Source organism: Sus scrofa, chromosome 8 (assembly GCF_054392235.1).
Source record: "Sus scrofa isolate SSC_HxYL_T2T_F1_AM1 chromosome 8, Sscrofa_HxYL_maternal_Yorkshire_Landrace_v2.0, whole genome shotgun sequence".
NCBI classification, from domain to species: domain Eukaryota; kingdom Metazoa; phylum Chordata; class Mammalia; order Artiodactyla; family Suidae; genus Sus; species Sus scrofa.
In genome coordinates this window covers 79540778-79562864 of record NC_139390.1, presented here as the reverse complement: position 1 = coordinate 79562864, position 22087 = coordinate 79540778, and the positions used below count along the sequence as shown (strand labels likewise).

The window sequence follows — 22087 nt, the reverse complement described above, 5'->3', positions numbered from 1 at the left end:
AAGTGATTACCACCATAGCATTATCATAACACCTCTATCCCATGACATAATTACCATTTCTTTTGAGACAAGAACATTTATGTTTTATTTCCTTAGGAACTTTCCAGTATATAATACAATATTAATAGCTATAGTCACCATGCTGTACATTCGATCCTCAGAACTCATTAATAATATTTTTGGAAGTTTGTGTCTTTTAACGAATAGCTCCCCATTCCCTGCCCACCACCCCCTGTCCAGGCCACTCTACTCTCTGTATGAGTCTAGCTTTTTCAGATTCCACAGACAAACGATATGGTATAGTATTTGTCTTTCTCTGTCTGACTTATTTCACTTAGCATAATATCTTCTATGTCTATTTGTCTATTCATGTTGTCACAAATGGCAGGATTTCCTCTTTTATGGCTGAATAATATTCCATATAATAATAACAACAACAATTATATTTCTAGGAGTTCCTGTTGTGGCTCAGTGGTGAACAAATCGGACTAGGAACCATGAGGTTGTGGGTTCGATCCCTGGCTTTGCTCAGTGGGTAAAGTATCCGACGTTGCCATGAGCTGTGGTTGTAGGTCACAGATGCGGCTTGGATCTGGTGTTGCTATGGCTCTGGCGTACGCCAGTGGCTACAGCTCCGATTAGACCCCTACCTAGCCTGGGATGCTCCATGTGCCATAGGAACGGCCCTAGAAAAGGCAAAAAGATAAAAAAACAAAACATAACAATTATGTTTCTATATATCTGTCACATTTTCTTTATCCATTTGTCTACTGGTGGACATTTGCCTCATTTCCTTATTTCGGCTACTGTGAACAATGCTTCAATAAACATGAGGGCTTGGGTATCTTTACAAGATCCTCTTTTCATTTCCTTCAGTTATACACCCAGAAGTGGGATTGCTGGATCATAGGTGGTTCTATTTCTAATTTCTTGAGGAGCCTCCATGCTGTTTTCCATTGGCGCTGTACCAATTTACATTCCCACCAACAGTGTGCAAGGGTTCCCTTGCTGCCATACCCTTGTCTACACTTTGTTGTCTTTTTTTTTTTTTCTTTCTTTTTTTTTTTTTTTCTTTTTAGGGCCACACCCACTGCATATGGAGGTTCCCAGGGTAGGGGTCAAATCCGAGCTACAGCTGCTGGCCTACACCACAGCCACAGCAACACACGATCTGAGCCACATTTGTGACCTACACCACAGCTCATGGCAACGCCAGATCCCTGACCCACAGAGCGAGGCCAGGGATCCAACCTGCATCCTCATGGATACTAGTTGGTTTCTAGTTCCACTTTGCCGCAACGGGAACTCCCTTCTTTGCCTATTTTTTAATCACAGTTTGATTTTGCTCTTGAGTTGTATGATTTCTTTTTGTATTTTGAATATTAACCCCTTATCACATATGTGACTTGCAAATGTTTTCTCCCATTCTGTAGGTTGCCTTTGCCTTTTGTTGATGATTTCTTTTTCTGTGTAGAAGCTTTTTAGTTTGATGTAATTCTGCTTGTTTATCTTTGCTTTCATTGCTTGTGCTTTTGGTGTATACAACCATTTTTGGTTGAGATTTCAAAATAGTTTTTTAGGGTCCAAGGAGAAAAGAAAGCCACCACAAACAAAGTGAAGTGAAATAAGAGTATGTATTTGTCATAAAATCCTGTAGAATCCTAGACTCCAGGTATTAATCCCTCTAAGATTTTATGAAATGCTATTTTAGGGAAAATTGAGGTCAAGCATGATCTCAGATGGTTTATTTCCTTAGACTCAGTCCTTACTAGGGTCATTTCTTTGTGGTTATTAAATAAATAGCCTCTCCCCACACAGGAGGGCTTGGCTGTCACACTTTTTCTAAAGCTTCTTCTAACAGGTTGAGGAAGGATGGAAGTGATGCCAAAGAAAGTTGGGGAGTTCCCGTCATGGCTCACTGGTTAACAAACCTGATTAGCAACCATGAGTTCTATCCCTGGCCTTGTTCATTGGGTTAAAGATCCAGCATTGGAGTTCCTGTCGTGGCATAGTGGTTAACGAATCCGACTAGGAACCATGAGGTTGCGGGTTCGATCCCTGCCCTTGCTCAGTGGGTCAAGGTTTTGGCGTTGCCGTGAGCTGTGGTGTAGGTTGCAGACACGGCTCGGATCCCATGTTGCTGTGGCTCTGGCGTAGGCCGGTGGCTGCAGCTCCGATTCGACCCCTAGCCTGGGAACCTCCATATGCCACCGGAGCGGCCCTAGAAATAGCAAAAAGACAAAAAGACAAAAAAAAAAAAAAAAAAAAAAAAAAATCCAGCATTACTGTGAGCTGTGGTGTAGGTCACAGACTCGGCTCGGATCCTGTGTTGCTGTGGCCGTGGTGTAGGCCGGTGGCTACAGCTCCGACTGGACCCCTAGCCAGGGAATTTAGGTATGCCGTGGGTGTGGCCCTAAAAAAGACAAAAATAAATAAATAAATAAATAAATAAAATGTTCTTTTGTTCAAATTGACATTACAGGGTAGGAAAAGATTAAGTGAAAAAATTTTTAAAAGGTGATTTTTTTTTTTTTTTTGCAAGAAGAAAAGCTGATGAGTTGTTTTGTTTAAAGTTGAATGGCTAGACATTTTCTAAAGCGCCCCAGGGCTGTTATACCCTTAAGGAGAGTACCAAGTGCTTCCCATATTCATTCTCCCCTTTCTTTCACTAGAACCCCTACTTTTTTTCTTCCTGTTTTATTGAGGTAGAATTGACATACAGCACTGTATACGTTTAAGGTGTACAGCAACTTGACTTATACACCATGAAAATGATCACAAGTTTAGTGAACATCTATCATCGCATAGAGATTAAAAAATAAAAGATACACAGGGATGCCCTTGTAATGCAGTGGGTTAAAGACCCGTCATTGTCACTGCAACAGCCCAGGCTGCTGCTCCAGTTTTAATTCCTGCCTGGGAACTTCCACAGGGCACAGGCATGGCAAAAAAGAATAATAATTTAAAAAAAGATAAAAGGAAAAATATTTTTTCCTTGTGATGAAAACTCTGAAGACTTACTCTCTTGACAACTTTCACATATAACAGAGCAGTGGATGTATTGTATTGATCCTGTTGTACATTACACCGTAGTACTTATTTATCTTACACCTGCAAGTTTGTATCTTTTGACAACCGTCGTCTTCACCATAAAAGATATTCTAGTCATATTGACTATATTCCCCATGCGGTACCTTTTACCTCCACAACTCATTTATTTTGTTTTTTGTCTTTGCTAGGGCCGCTCCCGTGGCATGTGGAGGTTCCCAGGCTAGGGGTCTAATCGGAGCCATAGCCACCGGCCTACGCCAGAGCCACAGCAATGCCGGATCCTCGACCCACTGAGCAAGGCCAGGGATCGAACCCGCAATGTTATGGTTCCTTGTCGGATTCATTAACCACTGCGCCATGATGGGAACCCCAACTCATTTATTTTGTAACTGGAAATGTGTCCCTCTTAATTTCCCTCACCTCTTTCACTCATCATCCCACCTTCCCCTCCCCTCTGGCAACAACCTGCTTGTTCTCTGCATATATGACTCTGATTCTTTTTGTTCATTTGTTTTGTTTTTTAGATTCCACAGGTGAGTGGGATCATATGATATTCATTTTTCTTTATCTGATTTATTTCACTTCGCATAATATCCTCTGGCTCCATCTATATTATCACAAGTGGCAATATTTCATTCTTTTTTATGGCTGAGTAATATCCCATTGTATATATGTACCACGTCTTTATCATTCACTTATTATGGGTGCCTAGGTTGCCTCCATATCTTGGATACTGTGAATAATGCTTCAATAGAACCCTAACTAGTAGTTGATCACCTAACTATCCACTTAGCTAAAATATTCATTTGTACTTAGACTCGATGAAATGGCTAAAATCTGGCCTATGGTATATAAATGGAATTTTTTTATTTCTTTCTTTTTTTTTTTTTTGTCTTTTTGCCATTTCTTGTGCTGCTCCCGCGGCATATGAAGGTTCCCAGGCTAGGGGTCCAATCAGAGCTGTAGCTGCCAGCCTACACCAGAGCCACAGCAACGTGGGATCTGTGCCATGTCTGCGACCTACACCACAGCTCACGGCAACGCTGGATCCTTAACCCACTGAGCAAAGGCAGGGACCGAACCCGCAATCTCATGGTTCCTAGTCGGATTCATTAACCACTGCGCCACAACAGGAACTCCCTAAGTGGAATTTCTGATCAGTCGCCTGAAAGGTGGTCAAATGGCTTTTGTACGTCCTCTATCCTGTTGCTGGGAACATGGACACAATATGGCTGGATATTCAGCCCCATGTTTGATTAGGGATAGCAGCAGTTTAGGGTTGGCAGAGAAGCAGCTGGAAGGAGCCTGAGCCTCTGATGACCAGTAAGGTGCTGTGTGAGCTTGAGATGGCCCACTTCTGGACTGCTTTTATATGAGAAAGAAAGAAATATCTGGCTCTCTTGAGTCACTGTTTTTATGATCTCAATTATTCACAGGCAAACACAATCATATCTGATACAAATATTGAGATTAGTTTTTATGTTTAAGATAAAAGATTGAGAATGGCCTTACAGTAGGTTTTTTTTTAAATTAAAGAATGCATAGCAGAAAGATATCCTCAGCTTCTAAAAAGTAGGTTCATATTAAAAAAAAAAATCTAGACTTCTGCCTGACATCTGGCACAAAATTCAATTTGACATGAATCAAAGGCATTAAACATAAAAGCGAACTATCAAGTTTTAGGAGAAAACATAGAAGAATTATTTGTGACTTGAGAGTAGGCCAAGATTTCTTAGGACAAAGGAAGCAAGAACCAGAGAAAGGAAAGTTGATTCAAATTATATGTCATCAAAAGTTTAAAACTTAGGCTCATAAATAGTCATCATTATAAAATGATAAATAAACACGCCACAGAAGGAGGAAAAATATTTGTAAAACATAGATCCAACAAAGGGCTGACGTCCAGGATATAAAGAACTCTTACAATTCAATAATAATAAGAAAAATTAAAAACATGGACAAAAGATTTGAATAGACACTTCACAAAGGAAAATAATGAAGAGCTATTAAGCACATAAAATTTGTTCTATATCATTAGTCATCACAGAAATGAAAATTAAAATTGCAATATGATACCACTCCCTAAACACCAGAGTGGTTAAAATGAACACCACTGACAATACCAAGATTCAGCCAGGATGTGGAGCAACCAGAAGGCTTACACATTTTTGGTAGGAATGTGAAAAAACACCATCACTTTGGGAAAAAGTTTTATGAAATTAAATGTATTATGACACAATAATTCCACTCCTAGGTTTTCTACCCAAGAAAAATGAAATCAAGTGTTCACAATTGGATTTGTACAAGAATGCTCTGGCTATTTACACTTAATTTATCAGTTTGGTTTGATTTACATACCTATCTTGCTTTTTACTTTTCATTTGCTTCTTCTGATTTTTATAGTTATTTGTAGTTCCACTTGGAGTTCCCGTTGTGGCTCAGCAGGTTTAGAACCCGGCGTGGTGTCCATGAGGATGCAGGATAGATTCCTGGCCTCTCTCAGTGGGTTAAGGATCCAGCATTGCCACAAGTTGTGGTATAGGTCAGAGATGCTGCTTGGATCTGGTGTTGCTGTGGTTGTGGCTGTGGCATAGGCCGGTAGCTGCGGCTCCGATTTGACCTTGAGCCCAGGAACTTCCATATGCCACATGTGCAGCCCTAAAAATAAATAAATAAATAAATAAATAAATAAATAAATAAATAAATAAATAAATAAAAATATATAGTTGCTCTTATTGCTAAGTAGTATTCCATTGTATTTATCATACAGTAAAAATTTCTATACAAGAAAATACACAGGAAAATGTGAGCCATAGTGAAGAAAAAAATCTAGTTAAAAATAAAAAGTCACAGAAGCACTAAGTTTTGAAGATCTCTTGGTAGCACTCAAGGTTTCATGAGTAGGATCACAAAGCAAGTTAGAGCTGGGTCTCAGATGCAACTCAGAGGTTGCTTCTATTTTCCTGGTTGTATTACAGCCTATAATCATAGGATAACATAGTACAAGACTCATTTATATGATAAGTCCTGCCTCCAAACCAAATGAAAATTCAGTAAAAACTATCACTTGAAACATCAAGTTATAGTAAATCCCAATTTTTTTAGTATCTGTTTTTATCTTTTATTTAATTTTCAAACCTTCCTTTGAAAAATCTCTCAAGCACTTAAAGTTAAAACTTTTGGAACAAACTTCTGGTTTTATCAAACTAAATTTCTTTCTAATATTTTGTAATAAAACAAATTTAATCTATTCCTACTTATGGTAAAACACACATAACACAAATTTTACCGTTTTAACTACTTTTAAATGGATGGTTCTATGACTTAAGGGACACCCATACTGTGGAACTGTCACCTCTATCCATTTCCAGCACTTGTCCTTGTTGCAAAACCAAATCTTTATACCCAGTAAACAGTCTCTACTGCCTCCTCCCCACCCCCAGCAACCACCACTCTGCTTTCTGTCTCCATGGATTTTATTACTCCACGTACCTCGCAGGAGTGGGATCATACAGTATTTGTCCTTTTGTGACTACGTTATTTCACCTTGCGAAATGTCTTCAAGGTTCATCTATGTTCTAACATGTGTAAGAATTTTCTTTTTTTAAAAAGGCTGAATAATATTTATAATGAGGATTCTGAAATGCACGAAAACATCAAATCATTTTACAGTGAACATTTGTTTGTATGCTCACCACCTAGATGCTACTTTTTTTGTTTTTTTTTTTTTCTTTTTAGGGCCGCACTCACAGCATGTGGAGGTTCCCAGGCTAGGGGTCCAATCGGAGTTACAGCTGTCAGCCTACACCACAGCTCACGGCAATGCCAGATCCTTAACCTGAGTGATGCGAGGGATTGAACCCGCAACCTCATGGTTCCTAGTCGGATTTGTTTCCGCTGTACCACCACGGGAACTCCAGTTTCTGCTTTTAACGTTTTACTGTTCTTGCCTCAACACATATCTACCATCTATCAATCCTAAAAACAAAAAGTGAATGTAAACAAACATTGAACTCTATTTTATTTTATGCAAGCTGACATTTTTAGTAACACGTGTACATCAAATGTCTTTAAATTACTTTGAAACCCTTCAGAAAATAAGACACTTCTTGGAAAAGATGTACCAAGGCCAAAAGCCATGTGAAAAAAAAAAAAAAAAAAAGCTCAGTATAAGTTGTCCTCAGTGAAATGCAAGTTAGGACCACATTGGGATGCCACTTTATACTCACTAGGATGTCGAAAACCAACACTGACAAAGCCCAGGGCTAGGGAGGGTGTGAAGCAAGTGTACCTTTTTTTTTTTTTTAAATCTTTTCTAGGGCCACACTCGAGGCACATGGAGGTTCCCAGGCTAGGGGTCTAATCAGAGCTGTAGCCACTGGCCTGCACCAGAGCCACAGCCACACCAGATCTGAGCCGCTTCTGCAACCTACACCACAGCTCATGGCAACACTGGATCCTTCACCCACTGAACGAGTCCAGGGATCGAACCTGCAACCTCATGGTTCCTAGTCAGATTCGTTAACCACTGAGCCACAATGGGAAGTTCCAAGTGTACCTCTTAAAGACTGCTGTGGAAATGCAAATACAACAGCTCCGGAAAAGCAAGCTATTTATAAAGAGATACACATGTACCATGTGACCTAGAAATTCCACTCTTAGGTTTCCATTAAGCCAGAGGAAGTGAAAACTATGTCCACAAAAAAGATTTGCATACACATGTGCAGAACAGTATTATTCTTAATAGCTAAGAACTAGAAACACATGTCTATCTACAGGTGAACAGATAAACAAATGTGATTTATTATCCAATTAAATGCTATTCAACATTAAAAAAAGAAATGAACTATGAATCTGTGCCAAAACAGAATCTTAAAACTACTGTGCTGGTAATGTTAAGTTTCCAAGTACTTGGGTTTTTTTTTTTTTTTTTTTTGGACAATATAAAAATTTTCATTTGTTCACAACGTACACCTACATTGAATCATTATGTTGTACACCTGAAACTAATATAATGTTATATGTCAATTGAATCTCAATACAAATAAATAAAATTTTAAAAAGAAAAGCAGGCTTTATACATATTGATAACAGAAATTTTTTTCTCTATTTAAGAAAGGTCTAAGCCGAGGGGGTTCTTTGGTTTATTTTCACCCGAATCCCATTCTTCAGGTCCCCGGCTGGTCCTCAGCCTCTGCTGAGCAGCAGCGACTATGTCTGGACAATCCTTCTAGAGGACCAGTGCTAAAGCGCCGGCTCCTAGTTGGCCTCACTTCTGGTTCTCAGTTTCTCAGGCGAGGGACGGGGTGAACTGAAGACGTGCCTAAGAGCTAAACTGGAGCCTCTCCCATCCGGGCAGTTCTGCTTAGGAATCTAAGAACAACAAGCCAAGCACCCAGGCAGCTTCCTCCCACCTGCTGGGGCCAGGATGGATCAAAGTTCAAAGAAGGCTTGGATCAGACAACCAGGGCTGGCAAAGCGAGGAACTAGCAGCCCAGAAGCCTGAGTCCTCAAACTCTGGGACTGAGCTGGCGGCTCGCCCTTATTCCACACCAGGGCACACAGCTCCCTCTAGCGGGAGCAGAGTGGAAAGACAGGCCAGAGGAGCCACGCGGACGCCATGGCCACGAGCCACAGCCATAGCCCTATGGTTTCCCTTTCTTCCACACGTGTCCAGCCTCCCAGCCAGGGAGATTGTTGAACACACATTGATTTCCTGCGGGTTCCAAGGGTACTTGGTCTGCTCACCAGTTTTCCGATTCGCTTCAGCACCCAATTGATATCTCCTTGGGACCCTGCAGTGAAGTGGCCTCTGGCATGGTTGGTGGCAGCATCTTCCTTGCAGATAACAGCTGCCTACACCTGCCAGTTCTTACCCCATCTATGACAGCAGGTTTCAGGGCCACAAAGACAGTCCCTGTCCCATTGAAGAAGGTGTTGGAATTATTGAAGCTCCCCAGTGCCTTGTCGCTGGGCCTGTGCCCTGGAGCTGGATGTGGGGCTTCAGACATTGCCCACCTGGGCCCAGCCTGGCCCACACAGGTGGAGATACAGATGGACTCCTCCAGGGGTCCCCAGCTGCCACCCTGCCCCCCCACCATAGTTGTCTCAGTAGCTGAAATTTGCAGAGGGCCGTGAACGGCGGACGTGCTGTGAATCTCCAGAAACACCGCAAATTTCCCAAGTAAGTGTGTTTTTCTTAAACCTTTAATGTTACTGTATAGTAATTTCAAAAAGGAAATCAGTGCTATAAAAATCCATTTTCATCCCACAGCATCTAACAGAAATTCCTCAAAAAATCCTTGATGTGGACAGCGGTTCCAGAATTATTGGTGTGCTCCCCCAGTTTTATGGTAGGGACTCCATTTCTTTTTCTTTTCCTTTTTTGGTCTTTTTGTAGGGCCACACCAGCAGCATATGAAGTTCCCAGGCTGGGGGTAGAATCGGAGCTGCAGCCCCTGGCCTATACCACAGCCACAGCAATGCCAGATCCTTAACCCACTGAGCGAGGCCAGGGATGGAACCTGCGTCCTCATGGATACTGGTTGGGCTCCTTACACCAGGATGGGACCTGGGACCTCCAGGTCTTCAGTTTCAGTGGAAATTTCGAAGGACATGGGAGAGAAGAATGGAGCTTCTCTATTGCCTGGCATTCTGTTGTGTTTTACCAATGTGCTTTAAACATTATTCCTCCTCCAGAATTTCTCATCCTACATAGCAACACACTGTGACTTTAAAGGATTTAATCCAGATGTTTCTGGCCCTCTCAGGGTGAAGTCTGTGATATGAATGTTGAATCAGAGCTCGAGAAGTACAGACGTTAACTGTCACTTTCAAGAGTGATTAATGATATGGAAAATATTTATAAATATAATATGAAAAAAGCAGCACACAGCCTAGGGTCTTAGGGCAAATCACTCAAATCTCTCCAGTCGTTGTTTTTCCCATGAAAAGTATGTTTATGAACATTGAAAGTTAATACAGAGATATTTATCATCTTGTCTATTTACACCACTACCATGAAAAGTTCAGAAGCAGGAAAACTGCCCTAGAATTGTTTACTTAATGGGCACGCCACACTGTGTCTAGATCCAGCTATAAATCTATTCCTCCCTAATGTCCTACCTTATTTTAAAAATAAGAAGGTGTGGATTGTGGTGGGTAAGAGGCTCTAGAGCCACACTGCCTGGGTTTAAACACTGGCTTAACTGTTTACTTGCTGGAAATCCTTTGCAAATGATTTGTACTCTTAAATTATTTAAGCTTAAATCCTGAGATTACTGTGTCAAGTCAGGATGATCATACTTTCCCCAGAGGGTTGTTGTAAGAGGCAAAGGAGTGTAGACAAAGCATTTAGAATAGTAACATGTAATAAACTTTAAATAAATATATATATTTTTCCTTTTTGTCTTTTTAGGGCCACATCCGTGGCATATGGAGGTTCCTAGGCTAGGGGTCTGGTCAGAGCTACAGCTGCCGGCCTATACCACAGCCACAGCCACGCCAGATCCGAGCCGCATCTGGGGCCTACACCACAGCTCACAGCAATGCCGGATCCTTAACCCACTGAGCGAGGCCAGGGATCGAACTGGCAACCTCATGGTTCCTAGTAGGATTTGTTTCTGCTGCGCCATGATGGGAACTCCAAAATAAATACTAACTTTTAAAATAATTAATCACTGCCTTTTCATGCATCTTTATGAAGCTCTAGTTTGGTAGCTTCTAAAACGGGTCCCAGTGGTCTTTTTATTCACGCTCACATGTAATCCCCTTCCCTTAGTGTGGGTTGAACCTAGAGCCTTGCTTGTGGTGCTGAACCAGGTCTCTTTTGCCCAAGGCACAACAAGCCTAAACACTGAGACACCGGGGTTCAGAGCAAAGAAAGGGTTTATTTACAAGGCAGCCAAGCGAGGGGACTGGAGGAGACCTGTCACATCTGCCTCCCTGGAGGCAAGGGGCTTGGGGGTTTTATGGGATTAAGAATAAAGGAGCAGGACAGTCTGAGGTGTGGGGAGTGAGGGGAGCGTGGGGAGCGTGGGGAAAGGTGATTGGAAAAAGATGCGGTAATCGTTGTTCTGTGCAGGTGTAACTAAGCTACAGGCACCTGAACATTCAAAATAGAAGCACTTAGCATGATCTGAGGGTGGAGTTTTCAGCCCTCTGATGCCAAAAGGTCACATAGCGAACACTCACACATGCTCAGTTGGAGGGTAGGTGGTCCTATCGAGTCTTAACCAGTGCAGCTTGAATTATCACCACTTTCCTGCAGGTTCCTGGACATCATCTCAGGCAAACATCTTATTGTTTAGGCTACGTGCCACTTAGAGGACATGCAGGTCTTAAAATGACCTCAATTGGGGGAAGGCAGGCAAAATGGATTTGACAAATGATTACCCACAGTTTCACTTATGAATAGAATATAGAAAAGGCGATGGGAAGTCATTTCCGAGGTAAGGATGTAAAAGATGGTGACTTCTGTGTGACGTGCACTCTCTCTGTGACTCCTTTCATTTGTGCATTCTGATAAATCAAACAGCTGAATGGTGAATTTCCCTATGGAGTGGCCATGTGACCAAAAGTGGGTGTCCTCTGGCCAATAGCCAGTGAAGCACTGAAGCCCTCAGTCCAACAGCCTGCCAGGAACCGAATCCTGCCAACAACCATGTAAGTGAGCTGGGAAGAGGTTCTTCCCCATTCAGGTCTTGAGATAATTGGAGCCCCCGCCCCCCACCAACACTGTCATTGGAGCCTCATGAGAGACACTGAGCTAGAGGACCCAGCTGAGCTGCACCTGGACTCAGAACCTAGGAATTCACTACTTTGCTATTTGAATCCAGGAAGTTTGGGATACTTTGTTATTCACTGTTACATAAGCAGTGCATATCTTGGTGCTAGAAGTGGGATGCCTTTGTAACAAATGCTTAAAAATTTCAGAGCTGCTTTGGGACCAGCCAGTGGGAGGAGGCTGGAAAGATTTTGGGGAGCATGGTAAAGGAAGCTTAAGTTGCCTGAACAACCTGGCGGTAGAAATCTGGATGGTACTGGAAACTGGACGAAGGAGAATCCTTATTATGTACTGGCAGGAATCTTAGCAACACTGTGTCGTCCGCCCTTCAGTGGAAAGTAGAAGCAGGCTGAATGAACTTGGTGATCTAGCTGAGGAGATTTCCAAGAGTGTTGAAGGTGCTGCCTCCTTTCTTCTTGCTGCTTATAATAAAATGCAAGAGGAGGAGTTCCCATTGTGGCTCAGTGGTAACGAATCTGACAGGTATCCATGAGGTTGCAGATTTGATCCCTGGCCTGCTCAGTGGGTTTAGGATCCGGCGTTGCTGTGAGCTGCGGCCAAATCATAGACGTGGCTTGGATCCCGCGTTGCTGTAATGTGGTATAAACAGGTGCAGCTCCGATTTGACCCCTAGCCTGAGAACTTCCATATGCCACACATACGGCCCTAAAAAGCTAAATAAATAAATAAATAACATTTTAAAAATGAAATGGAAGAGAAGAGAACTTGAGAGAGGGATTGTTAAACCAAAGGAGCCAAAACTTGAAGGTTTTGAAAAATCTCTTTAGAGAACAAAAAATGCCAAAATTAAGAAATGACTTCTGGGTACTGTCAGGAAGCCAAGGGAGCAATGGTACATTTTGTTAAGACCTCAGAGATGTCGAAAGACCAGGTAATGGAGTTCCCTTCGTGGCTCAGTGGTTAATGAATCCGACTAGGAACCATGAGGTTGTGTGTTCGATCCCTGGGTTGTGGGTTCGATCCCTGGCCTTGCTCAGTGGGTTAAGGATCTGGCATTGCCGTGATCTGTGGTGTAGGTCACAGACGCAGCTCGGATCCTGCATTGCTGTGTCTCTGGTGTAGGCCGGCGGCTACAGCTCCGATTGGACCCCTAGCCTGGGAACCTCCATGTGCCCCCGGAGCGGCCCTAGAAAATGCAAAAAGACAAAAACAAATAAACAAAGAACAGGTTATTCAGTCCACAAAGGTCCCTTTCAAGAGATTAAGGACACAACTCTCACAAATAGGACCCATGGGGAACTTAGAACATGGTCTTTCATTCTCAGCAGGAGCCCAGGGTAGGGAACAGCTGATCTAGAAGAGCTTTATGGGTGTGGCGTTTGTCTAATGGTGGGAACCCCAACGAATTGCACAGAGGCCCCATCACCTTTTTGAGAAAACTGTATCACAGAAACTCTGCCAGCTGGGACTGAAAGGGACAGAGACAGGACAAAATAAGAAGCCACTGGACTTCCAAAACTCTTCTGGCAGGAAGCAAGCTGAGAACATTATTTGGCCACAAACAAGTGCTACCTTTCATGAAAAAGTAAGGATGACTCAGAGGCTGGAACAGCCTGGAGAGTAGAGCCACGAGCTGCGGAGAATTACTTCCAGGCCTCAGACACAGAAGGAGGAACTTGCAGCAGTCCCACCGCTTCTGGATTTCAGAACTGCAGTAGTCAGGGACTCCTCTGTGTATCCCTCTCCCTCCTTTCTGAGCAGGAGTCTCTCTAGTACTTGCAGGCCATTGTCCTTTGGGTGTGTTGGGGGCAGATAACTACCTCTTTGTTCTCACAGAGCTACAGGTGGACAGCTCCTTCTTTATTACAAGGAGCTGTATGTAAGGAGATACACCTGGAAATTCCCATTATGGCTCAGCACTAATCAGCCTGACTAGTATCCATGAGGATGCTGGCTCGATCCCTGGCCTTGCTTGATGAGTTAAGGATCCGGCCTTGCGTGAGCTGTGGTGTAGGTTGCAGATGAGGCTCAGATCTGACATTGCTGTGGCTGTGGTGTAAGCTGGCAGCTGCAGCTCTGATTCGACCCCTAGCCTGGGAACTTCTGTGTGCTGCAGGTGGGGCCCTAAAAAGCAAGAAAAAAAAAATGGAGATACACCCAAGGAGACTCATCCATACTGGGACCGTTTGTTTAGATGAGATTATGGATTTTGACACCCATAGTTATTGCCCAGCTGGCTGTCCTCTTTGGTAGTCTCATTTACTCAAGCACTTATCGAGCACCTACTGTTTACCTGTCACAGAGTTACATGTAGGGTATTCAAAGGTAAGTAATACATGGCTCCTAACTTTAATTCTGGTGGGAAAGACAGAGGAGAAGTAAGTATGACATAGTAATATACCCAGCATGCAGTGAGAGCGGAGTGGTAGCATCTAAATCAGGGAAGCCAAGAAGGGGTCCTGATGAGGAGATACCTGAGCCAGGTCCTGAAGGATGAGTAGATGTGATTTGGGTTGACTGAAATTACTAGTCATGTAGTTCAGAAATGGTTGGTTACTGGTAATTTAATATGGTCCAACTTGATAGGTAGGTAAGGAGCTTTTTTATTTTTTATTTATTTTATTATTTTTTTTTTAGGGCCACACTCAAGGCATATGGAAGGTCCTGGATCAGGGGTTGAATCCAAGCTGCGACTGTGACCTATGCCACAGTTAAGGCAATGCTGGATTCTCAACCCACTGCACAGGGCCTAGGATAGAACCCATGCCGCAGCAGAGACAGTGCTGGATCCTTAACTCTGTGCACCACAGTGGAAACTCCAGGTGAGGCGTATTCTAAACCGAGGACCTTCCAGTTGAAAATGATGAATTGGGTGCAAATAGGTTTAACAACTGGACATGTTTTCCCAGGACAAATTAGTCATTCCTGCTTTTGTCCACTGCATGTTACTGGCTTGGCGGCTCCAGAGCTTTCCTCCCCAGACTTGAGAGCGGACGCGAGTGAAATGGCCGTGAGAGCCAAGGGGGGCGAGTCAGGGTAAGCTTGTCCACCGGTATTACCGCCACTTTGATGGTGACAGGCAACAGCTGGGTGCTCTCTGTACACAGGCAGCACATTTGTCCTGGGGGGTGAACAGTTCCAAGGAAAAGGCGCTGTCACGGGGAAGGCGATGAATGTGCCATTCCTGGGAGTCCACCGTGTTATTAAACACCGCTGTTGTCAGCCAGCTGCCAACAATTCCATCCTTGCTGTGGCTGCAGAGACGCTGAAAGTGGGTGAAATGCTGATCACTGAGTTTCACCACTTACTTGGAATATGAATCACAAATGAATTTGCACTAATGATATTTTTAGAATGGCTTTGTATCATTTTCATTGAATATTTTGTGTGTTGACTCTTCACTCTGTTAACAGCCTGGTTTGCCTCAAGAAAAATGTAATGAGCATACTGGGGGTTTTTGCTTGCTTGCTTTTTTTTTTTTTTTTTTTTTTACTGGAGCATTGTAAGATAAAGGAAAATGGATGCGTTCATTAAAAAAAGGTGAGCAAAAAATTCAGGGAGCAAGAGGACATATACACAACACAAGGGGATCATGGTAACAAAAATATTTGGAACCACTGACCAAGGGGGAAAAAAATGTAGCTGCCTTGGTTCTCTGCTGAGGAAGCATCCCCAGTGCTTTGGGGGCTGAGCCCATAGATTTCAAGTCTGAACAAGATCTTTCTTTTGCTCTTCCCACTCTTAAAAAAAAATTTCAACTTTACATGGCCAATGTGTTCCGTTCCAATGTTGTGATAGAAATTCCTGAAGAACATTTGATTTGGCTCAAGCATCTCCTGACCTGGAAATCGAGGGTCCTGATTCTGCCTGGCACAAGCCGCAGGCCTCAGGGGCCTGGTTCCTGGGGGTGGGGGTGGAGGTGGGGGTGGGAGGATGTCCAGCCAGTCCTGGGCCCCAGCAGACCAGCACCACCCCTCCCCCGGTTGTGGTGGGGCCCATTCTTCAACAGAACCTGAAATCTTCAACTACCACTAAAAAGGCATTTAAACATTTTTAAAAGGCAAAAACCCAAGAGCAAGGATGCTGAGAGGAAAAGGAAGCTATATAACTACTTGGCAAGTGGTAACAGACTTAGTGGCCCAGAGAAAGTGGAATCTTCTTTAAAAGTGAAGGAAACCCTGGGAGTTCCTGCTGTGGCACAGTGGGTTAAGAATCTGACTGCAGCAGCTCAGGTCACTTCAGAGGTGCAGTGATACCTGGCCAATGCAGTGGGTTAAGGATCCAGCTTTTTTTTTTTTTTTTTTTTGCTTTTTTAGGGCCATACCTGCGGCATGTGGAGGGTCCCAGGTTAGGAGTCCAATTGGAGCTACAACCGCTGGCCTACATCACAGCCATAGCAATACGGGATCCGAGCCGTGTCTGAGACCTACACCACAGCTCATAGCAGCACTGGATCCCTGACCCACTGATCGAGGCCAGGGGTGGAACCTGCATCTTCATGGATCCGAGTTGGATTCGTTTCGGCTGTACCACAACAGGGACTCCAGATCCAGCTTTGCTACAGCTGTGGCATAGGTCACAGCCCTTGCTACATTTTGCCTGGCATTCTGATACATCCCATGGAGACTATGAGCCATTTAAGCCCAGGGACTAGGTTTTCCTAATCGATATTTCCCCTACATTACCGTAAGGGGGAGCTCAACAATGCTTGGCTGGGATCTCCAAGGCCATCAATTTCAGACAAAGAAACTATGAGTTGTAATTAGGAGTAGGATTTGCTGTCTCTCAATTGCTCATGGACATGCTCTTGGCTGCCTCAAATAGGCAAGTCAGATTTGCTGCTGATGCTTCAATGGGGAAAGATGGCAGAAAAGCAGTTCTGGGTGCCTTCAAACTCTTGGGCCTAATGCCTCCAAATCTTGGAAGGAATAGAGATACTGAAGTTTGGCAGAAGAAGTGGGGAAGGAGGAGCTAGGGCCGCTTAGTCTGTCCTGTGCAAAAATTGTCACACATTCCCATTGTAACAAATGCCCGATTTTCAGTCCTGGTCCCTGTGATTCCATGAAACACCTAGAAAAGACACGACTCATCATTGTACCTCTGCAGTATTAGAAATACTCCACTTTCCAACAATATTGTCATCTGAAACTCAGGAAAAAGATTCTGGAGCTAAGTCATTGCCTTGAGGAAAGTCTGAATGAAGGGGAAATTCTGGACCAATATTAATTACAAGAAAGTAGTGTAATTTCTACTTACTCAGTGGTGTGATTTTTTTTAGAGCCCCCACCCCGAAGTCTTCCTATGTCTTTGATCAATGATTAATTGCCCCCCCTTTTGTCTTTTTAGGGCCACATCTGCGGCATATGGAGGTTCCCAGGCTAGGGGTGGAATCGGAGTTGTAGCTGCCGGCCTACACCACAGCTCATGGCAACACCAGATCCTTAACCCACTGAACAAGTCCAGGGATCAAACCAGCATCCTCATGGATACTAGTTGGGTTCATTAACCTCTGAGCCCCGATGGGAACTCCAGTGCCTAATTGCCTTTGATCATCATAATAAAAATATTATTAATTATAATATTTAATATCTAGAAGATAAAGCTTTACACTTTATTTTGTTCTGTTAATTTGAATGTGTTTTGAAATGAGGTGGAACAAATTACATGGAATCTTTCAATGGAGAGCATTGCTTTTCATTCATAAAGCGCTTCTTTTTTTTTTTTTTTTTTTTTTTTTTCCACGCCTGTGGCATGTGGAGGTTCCTAGGCCAGGGATCAAATCTAAGTTGCACTTGTGGCCCACGCCACAGCTGTGGCAATGCCAGATCCCTAACCCACTGCTGCCACAAGGGAACTTCTCAGAAGACAGTTCTTGATATGCCATTTGGATTAGAAACAAAGATTTGAAGAAGGTTCAAGTGTAGACAGAGCTTCCTAGTCCAGGACAGGAGGAAAAGGTTTTAATGGTGCTAAGAATTAAAGGGAAGAGTAAGGTGAATCAGAAGCTGAGAGGTGGTGGGGCTGGGCTCAAATATGTTGTCTCAAGTTCATCTCCTCTGTAGGTCTAATTGTTTATTGAATCTTAGAATTTTTGGCGCAGGCAAAATCAAACATGTGTCTCCTACTCTGAACTTTATAAGTGCTCAGAAACAGTGCAGTTTTTATAACTATTTTCATGTGCTGTAATCAGATGCTTGGATGGGGTTTTGAGCATTTATTTACTTACTCAAATGTGTGACTATAGCTGAACCATGTGTGAAAACTCGCTGTTTTTTTCTAGGCCAATGAGACTTTGGAGGCAAGACCAAAGAGATTACAGCACCAGAATGGAACTCCAAATCAATGAATATTGAAAAAGGGAAAAACAGCTGGAAGCGAGCTGAGTGGAACGGGCTGTGGCTCGTCAAGTGGAAGTCTAGGATGATACCGTCAAGGTGGTGTTGCACCATATTGGAAGCGTCTATTACATCAGGGAGCGGGGATTAATCTGGATACCGTGCTCTTGGTCTAAGACAGGCATTAACAACAAGCTGCCTGTGATGCAAATAAGATCCCTGGGCTCACAGAGGTGGAATAGCGGGCACCTGTTGTTTGCATAGTACCCCCCTCTCTCTTTCTCTTTCTCTCTCTCTCTCTCAGAGGCCATCTTGATCACCTGCCCCTTAATCACCACATTAGACCCTCTTGCCCTCAGCTGACTCTGGTTCTGGTTCTGTGTGGGCCCGACAGGCCTCACATGGGAGCAATCTGATATTGGCCTCACTTCCTGTCAGCACCACTCACCTCTGCCTTCCACCCTTGAGTTTCTTTGTGCCTTGAGTTACCTGGCGCAAAGGAAATTGCCCTTCAGAGCGAAGCTAAAAAAATTTGATTACTCATTACTGAGAGTCCTGGTTGACACAAGGGAGGAGATGTACAATGTCAGGTCCATTTAAAGTGTTCTCTTCATCTTCACCCAAATCTGAGAAGTGGGTTCCATCCGTTCCATCATCTAGATGAAGAAACGAGAATCAGCAAAGGTAAGTGGCCCGGCCAGGGTCATCTGGCTCTTAGATAACAGAACCAGCATGTGAACCGGGTCTGTTTAACGCCTCACTCATTATTATCTCCACACAGCCTGCTGCCTCTCAAATATTGATGAGATAAGGGACTGAAATGGAATGCATAGGTTTTTTTTTTTTTTTTGATTAGGCTAAAACATTTACCCAATTTCATAAAATCCAACTTAAAACAGAGGAAAGAGTGACCTAGTAGAAACAAAAAGTAATTGTGTAATAGAAGCGAGAATGGAGAAGAAGTGACAATGGAGTGAGTCAGGAAATGTGAGGGGCAGCCCTGTTTCAGTCATAGAATTTGGGCCAGAAAGAGCCCTCAGCTTGCCTTTTGTTCGATCTGCCTGCTTGCCCCTCAGGAAACTGGTACACTAAGAGTTTCAGCTGAAGCCTCGCCAGCGTTGTGGCAGAGGGTGGTGGTGTCCTTTGGAAATATCTGCCTAAGGTGATTCATTTTAGGAGGCAAACTCTGCCCTCAAACCTTCTGCAACCACATGGTCTCTTCCCCTTGACCTCCTTCTGCTCTCGGACTTACTCAATTGTGCAATTCTGTACCATCAGGGAGTTTTTTTTCTAATTCCATCTGATAAGTACTAATTCAGACTTCCCTTTCATGCTTTCATTCCCCAAAGTGAGTTATGTTGCGTTATCAGATACATTTAACAAGCAGCAGCATAGCAAACACCTATATAGTTTCACTGTGTGCCACAGTTTGTGAATGCATTTATAATACATATTATAATGATGAATAGTTATATTATTATAATTATTACATAATTCTTATTCATGCGTGGGGTCCCCATAACAAGCTTAGGAGGATAATGCTATTATTTTACTGTTTCATAGAAAACAGAGGTAGAGAGAAATTAAGAAGTTGCTTAAGAGGGAGTAGCTGGCAAAGGTTTGGTCTTCCTTTTGGCTGTGCCTTAGGATATTCCGAGGTGCTAGATTTTTTTAGACCTTATTTATAATCTGTGAAATGGGCTGCAAATTTTTTTGCTTTCCCTGCCTTGTAGTGGGTATATTCACTGTGGTGTCAGAAATACCTAATTCATTCTGTTTTGTCTCCAATGTTTATTTTTTGAATTAAGCTTTCTTGGAACTTCCCTCTTGCTCTGATCATGAGTAGGCCACCAGGGGCAAAGCAGTGATGGAGACCCTTCAAAGACTTGATTCATAAACTATATTAATGAATTAACTAATTAAACAGAATTGTGTGTCTTCCACTTTGCTGCTTCTTCCAAGTTTAGATTGGAGTGACAGAGAGAACACTGCATGTGGAAGTGTTACGGCAGATACCCAGCAGCCCTGTGCTGCAGCGTATCAGCTCTGGCGACAGCCCCGTGGCTGTAGCGTACCAGCTCCAGTAGCTCTGTGGCCGTAGTGGGTCAGCTCTTTTACCCGGCGAGAAACCAAGCGAGCACTCGGAGAGTTGGAGAACTCAGGTTTATTACGCCGGCGGGCTCAGATGAGATCGCTCTCCAGAGTCTGAGCCTGGAAGGCTTTTATGGGCTACGTCTTCTGGGTCCAAGCTTGACTAGTTGGACTGGAGTGATGTCAGGCAAGGTAGTAGATGCGGAAGCAGATGCATGGGGGAGGACTGGTTGGGGCAGTTGGCTAGACTTTGCTTAGTCATCATGGCTGGGGTCTCTCCTTTCTACATTTTATTGGGACATTTTCTCCTACAGAAGCATGGCCCCTTTTTGGCTTGGGTTCTACCCTTGTATCTGCTAGTTATTTAACCTTAGCTACTAACTAGCTTGGGTTACCCTTACCTCATCTGGAAAATGAAGTAACTTGGTTGGGTGACTTTTGCTGCTTGTCTGTGATTCCATTGTGTTTCCTTCATCCCACTTAAGCTCAACCTCTGAGTATTTCAGTTTCTAATGAGAAAGGTGAATAAATGGAAGGAAACATTTCTCAGGCTAGGCTGAGTCCAAGAACAAAAATATCAGCTTGTTTGAAGTCACATCTCAGCACACCGTGGTGGTGACTCACATTTTCCCTCCCCTCTACAATGGTTCCTGGAGGGAAAAAAAAAAAAAAAAGAAAGCCTTACCCCTAACAAAAAAACAATGCTAGCTGCTCATTTAGTTCAAGTTGAAACTTAAAGGAAAAAGTTTTGATTAGAGAGCTATTTTACCAACATCTCAATAATACACAACAATTCCATATTGTCACGTAAGTTCTTTTATGGTGAGAGGAGGACTTCTGGGAATTCTTTTGTTTTCCATAGGGGACCTAGAATCAATATTCACTGGCAAACAGGATTGGGATATTAATCATTACTGCTGAACATGAACCAAATATGTGGTGGTCAAATCGTAAGATTCACAGAACAGTTTGGAGTTCCTGTTGTGGCTGAGTGGTTAATGAATCTGACTAGGAACCATGAGGTTGCAGGTTCGATCCCTGACCTTGTTCAGTGGGTTAAGGATCTGGCTTTGCGGTGAGCTGTGATGTAGGTCGCAGACACTGCTCAGATCCTGCGTTGCTGTGGCTGTGGTGTAGACTGGGGGCTACAGCTCTGATTGACCGCCTAGCCTGGGAACCTCCATATGCCGTGGGTGCAGCCCTAGAAAAGGTAAAAAGAAAAAAAAAAAGAAAAAAAAAAAAGAAAAGAAAAGATTCACAGAGCATTTTAGTTTGTTTTGTTTCTCAAACAATCAACAAACAAATTAGAAATGTCATTTTCAGCCAAGTCTCATCCAAAACCATTTTGTTCTTGCTTTAATAACCATTTCTCAGAGAACAGAAACCACTTTCCTCCAAAAATATACACACAAAGGGTGTAGAGTATAATTGTACTGAATATTTATTTAAACATCTCTTAGCCCTTCAAATAGTAATATTAACTACCCTCATAAAGAATTGGTTATGCTACCTTTCTTCAAAGTGAGCAAGGATGCGGGGCTGGCAGAGGGGGGGTGAGGGCGGAGATAGGAAACTTCATGACCAATGGTCATATGCGTCGTTAGGGGTGATGCCAGCCAGACTGCTGTTTAAGGATTAAGGTAAATGGAAGTTTTGAACATTCGAGAATGCGTGAAGTAGTCTTCCCAGGGGCCTTAAGAAATCTGTGGCACAACACTGTAAATCAATGATACTTTAATTAAAAGAAAAGAAATTTAGGAGTTCCTATTGTGGCTCAGTGGTTAACGAATCCAACTAGGAACCATGAGGTTTCGGGTTTGATCCCTGGCCTTGCTCAGTGGGTTAAGGATCCGGTGTTGCCGTG

General features: G+C 43.2%; 1 long non-coding RNA gene across 2 annotated transcripts in view; it reads left to right on the top strand.

Annotated features, from left to right (window-relative positions):
• Nucleotides 1–21475, top strand: part of LOC110262133 (uncharacterized) — a 64981-nt gene extending 43506 nt beyond the window's left edge. For both annotated transcript variants that reach the window (XR_014812771.1, XR_002346721.2), the window contains exons 3-7: nucleotides 8224–9235; nucleotides 9326–9404; nucleotides 11588–11715; nucleotides 14435–14619; nucleotides 18078–21475. This is a non-coding gene — a long non-coding RNA (uncharacterized LOC110262133). The remainder of the gene's footprint in view (nucleotides 1–8223; nucleotides 9236–9325; nucleotides 9405–11587; nucleotides 11716–14434; nucleotides 14620–18077) is intronic.
• The last annotated feature ends 612 nt before the right edge of the window (nucleotides 21476–22087 follow it).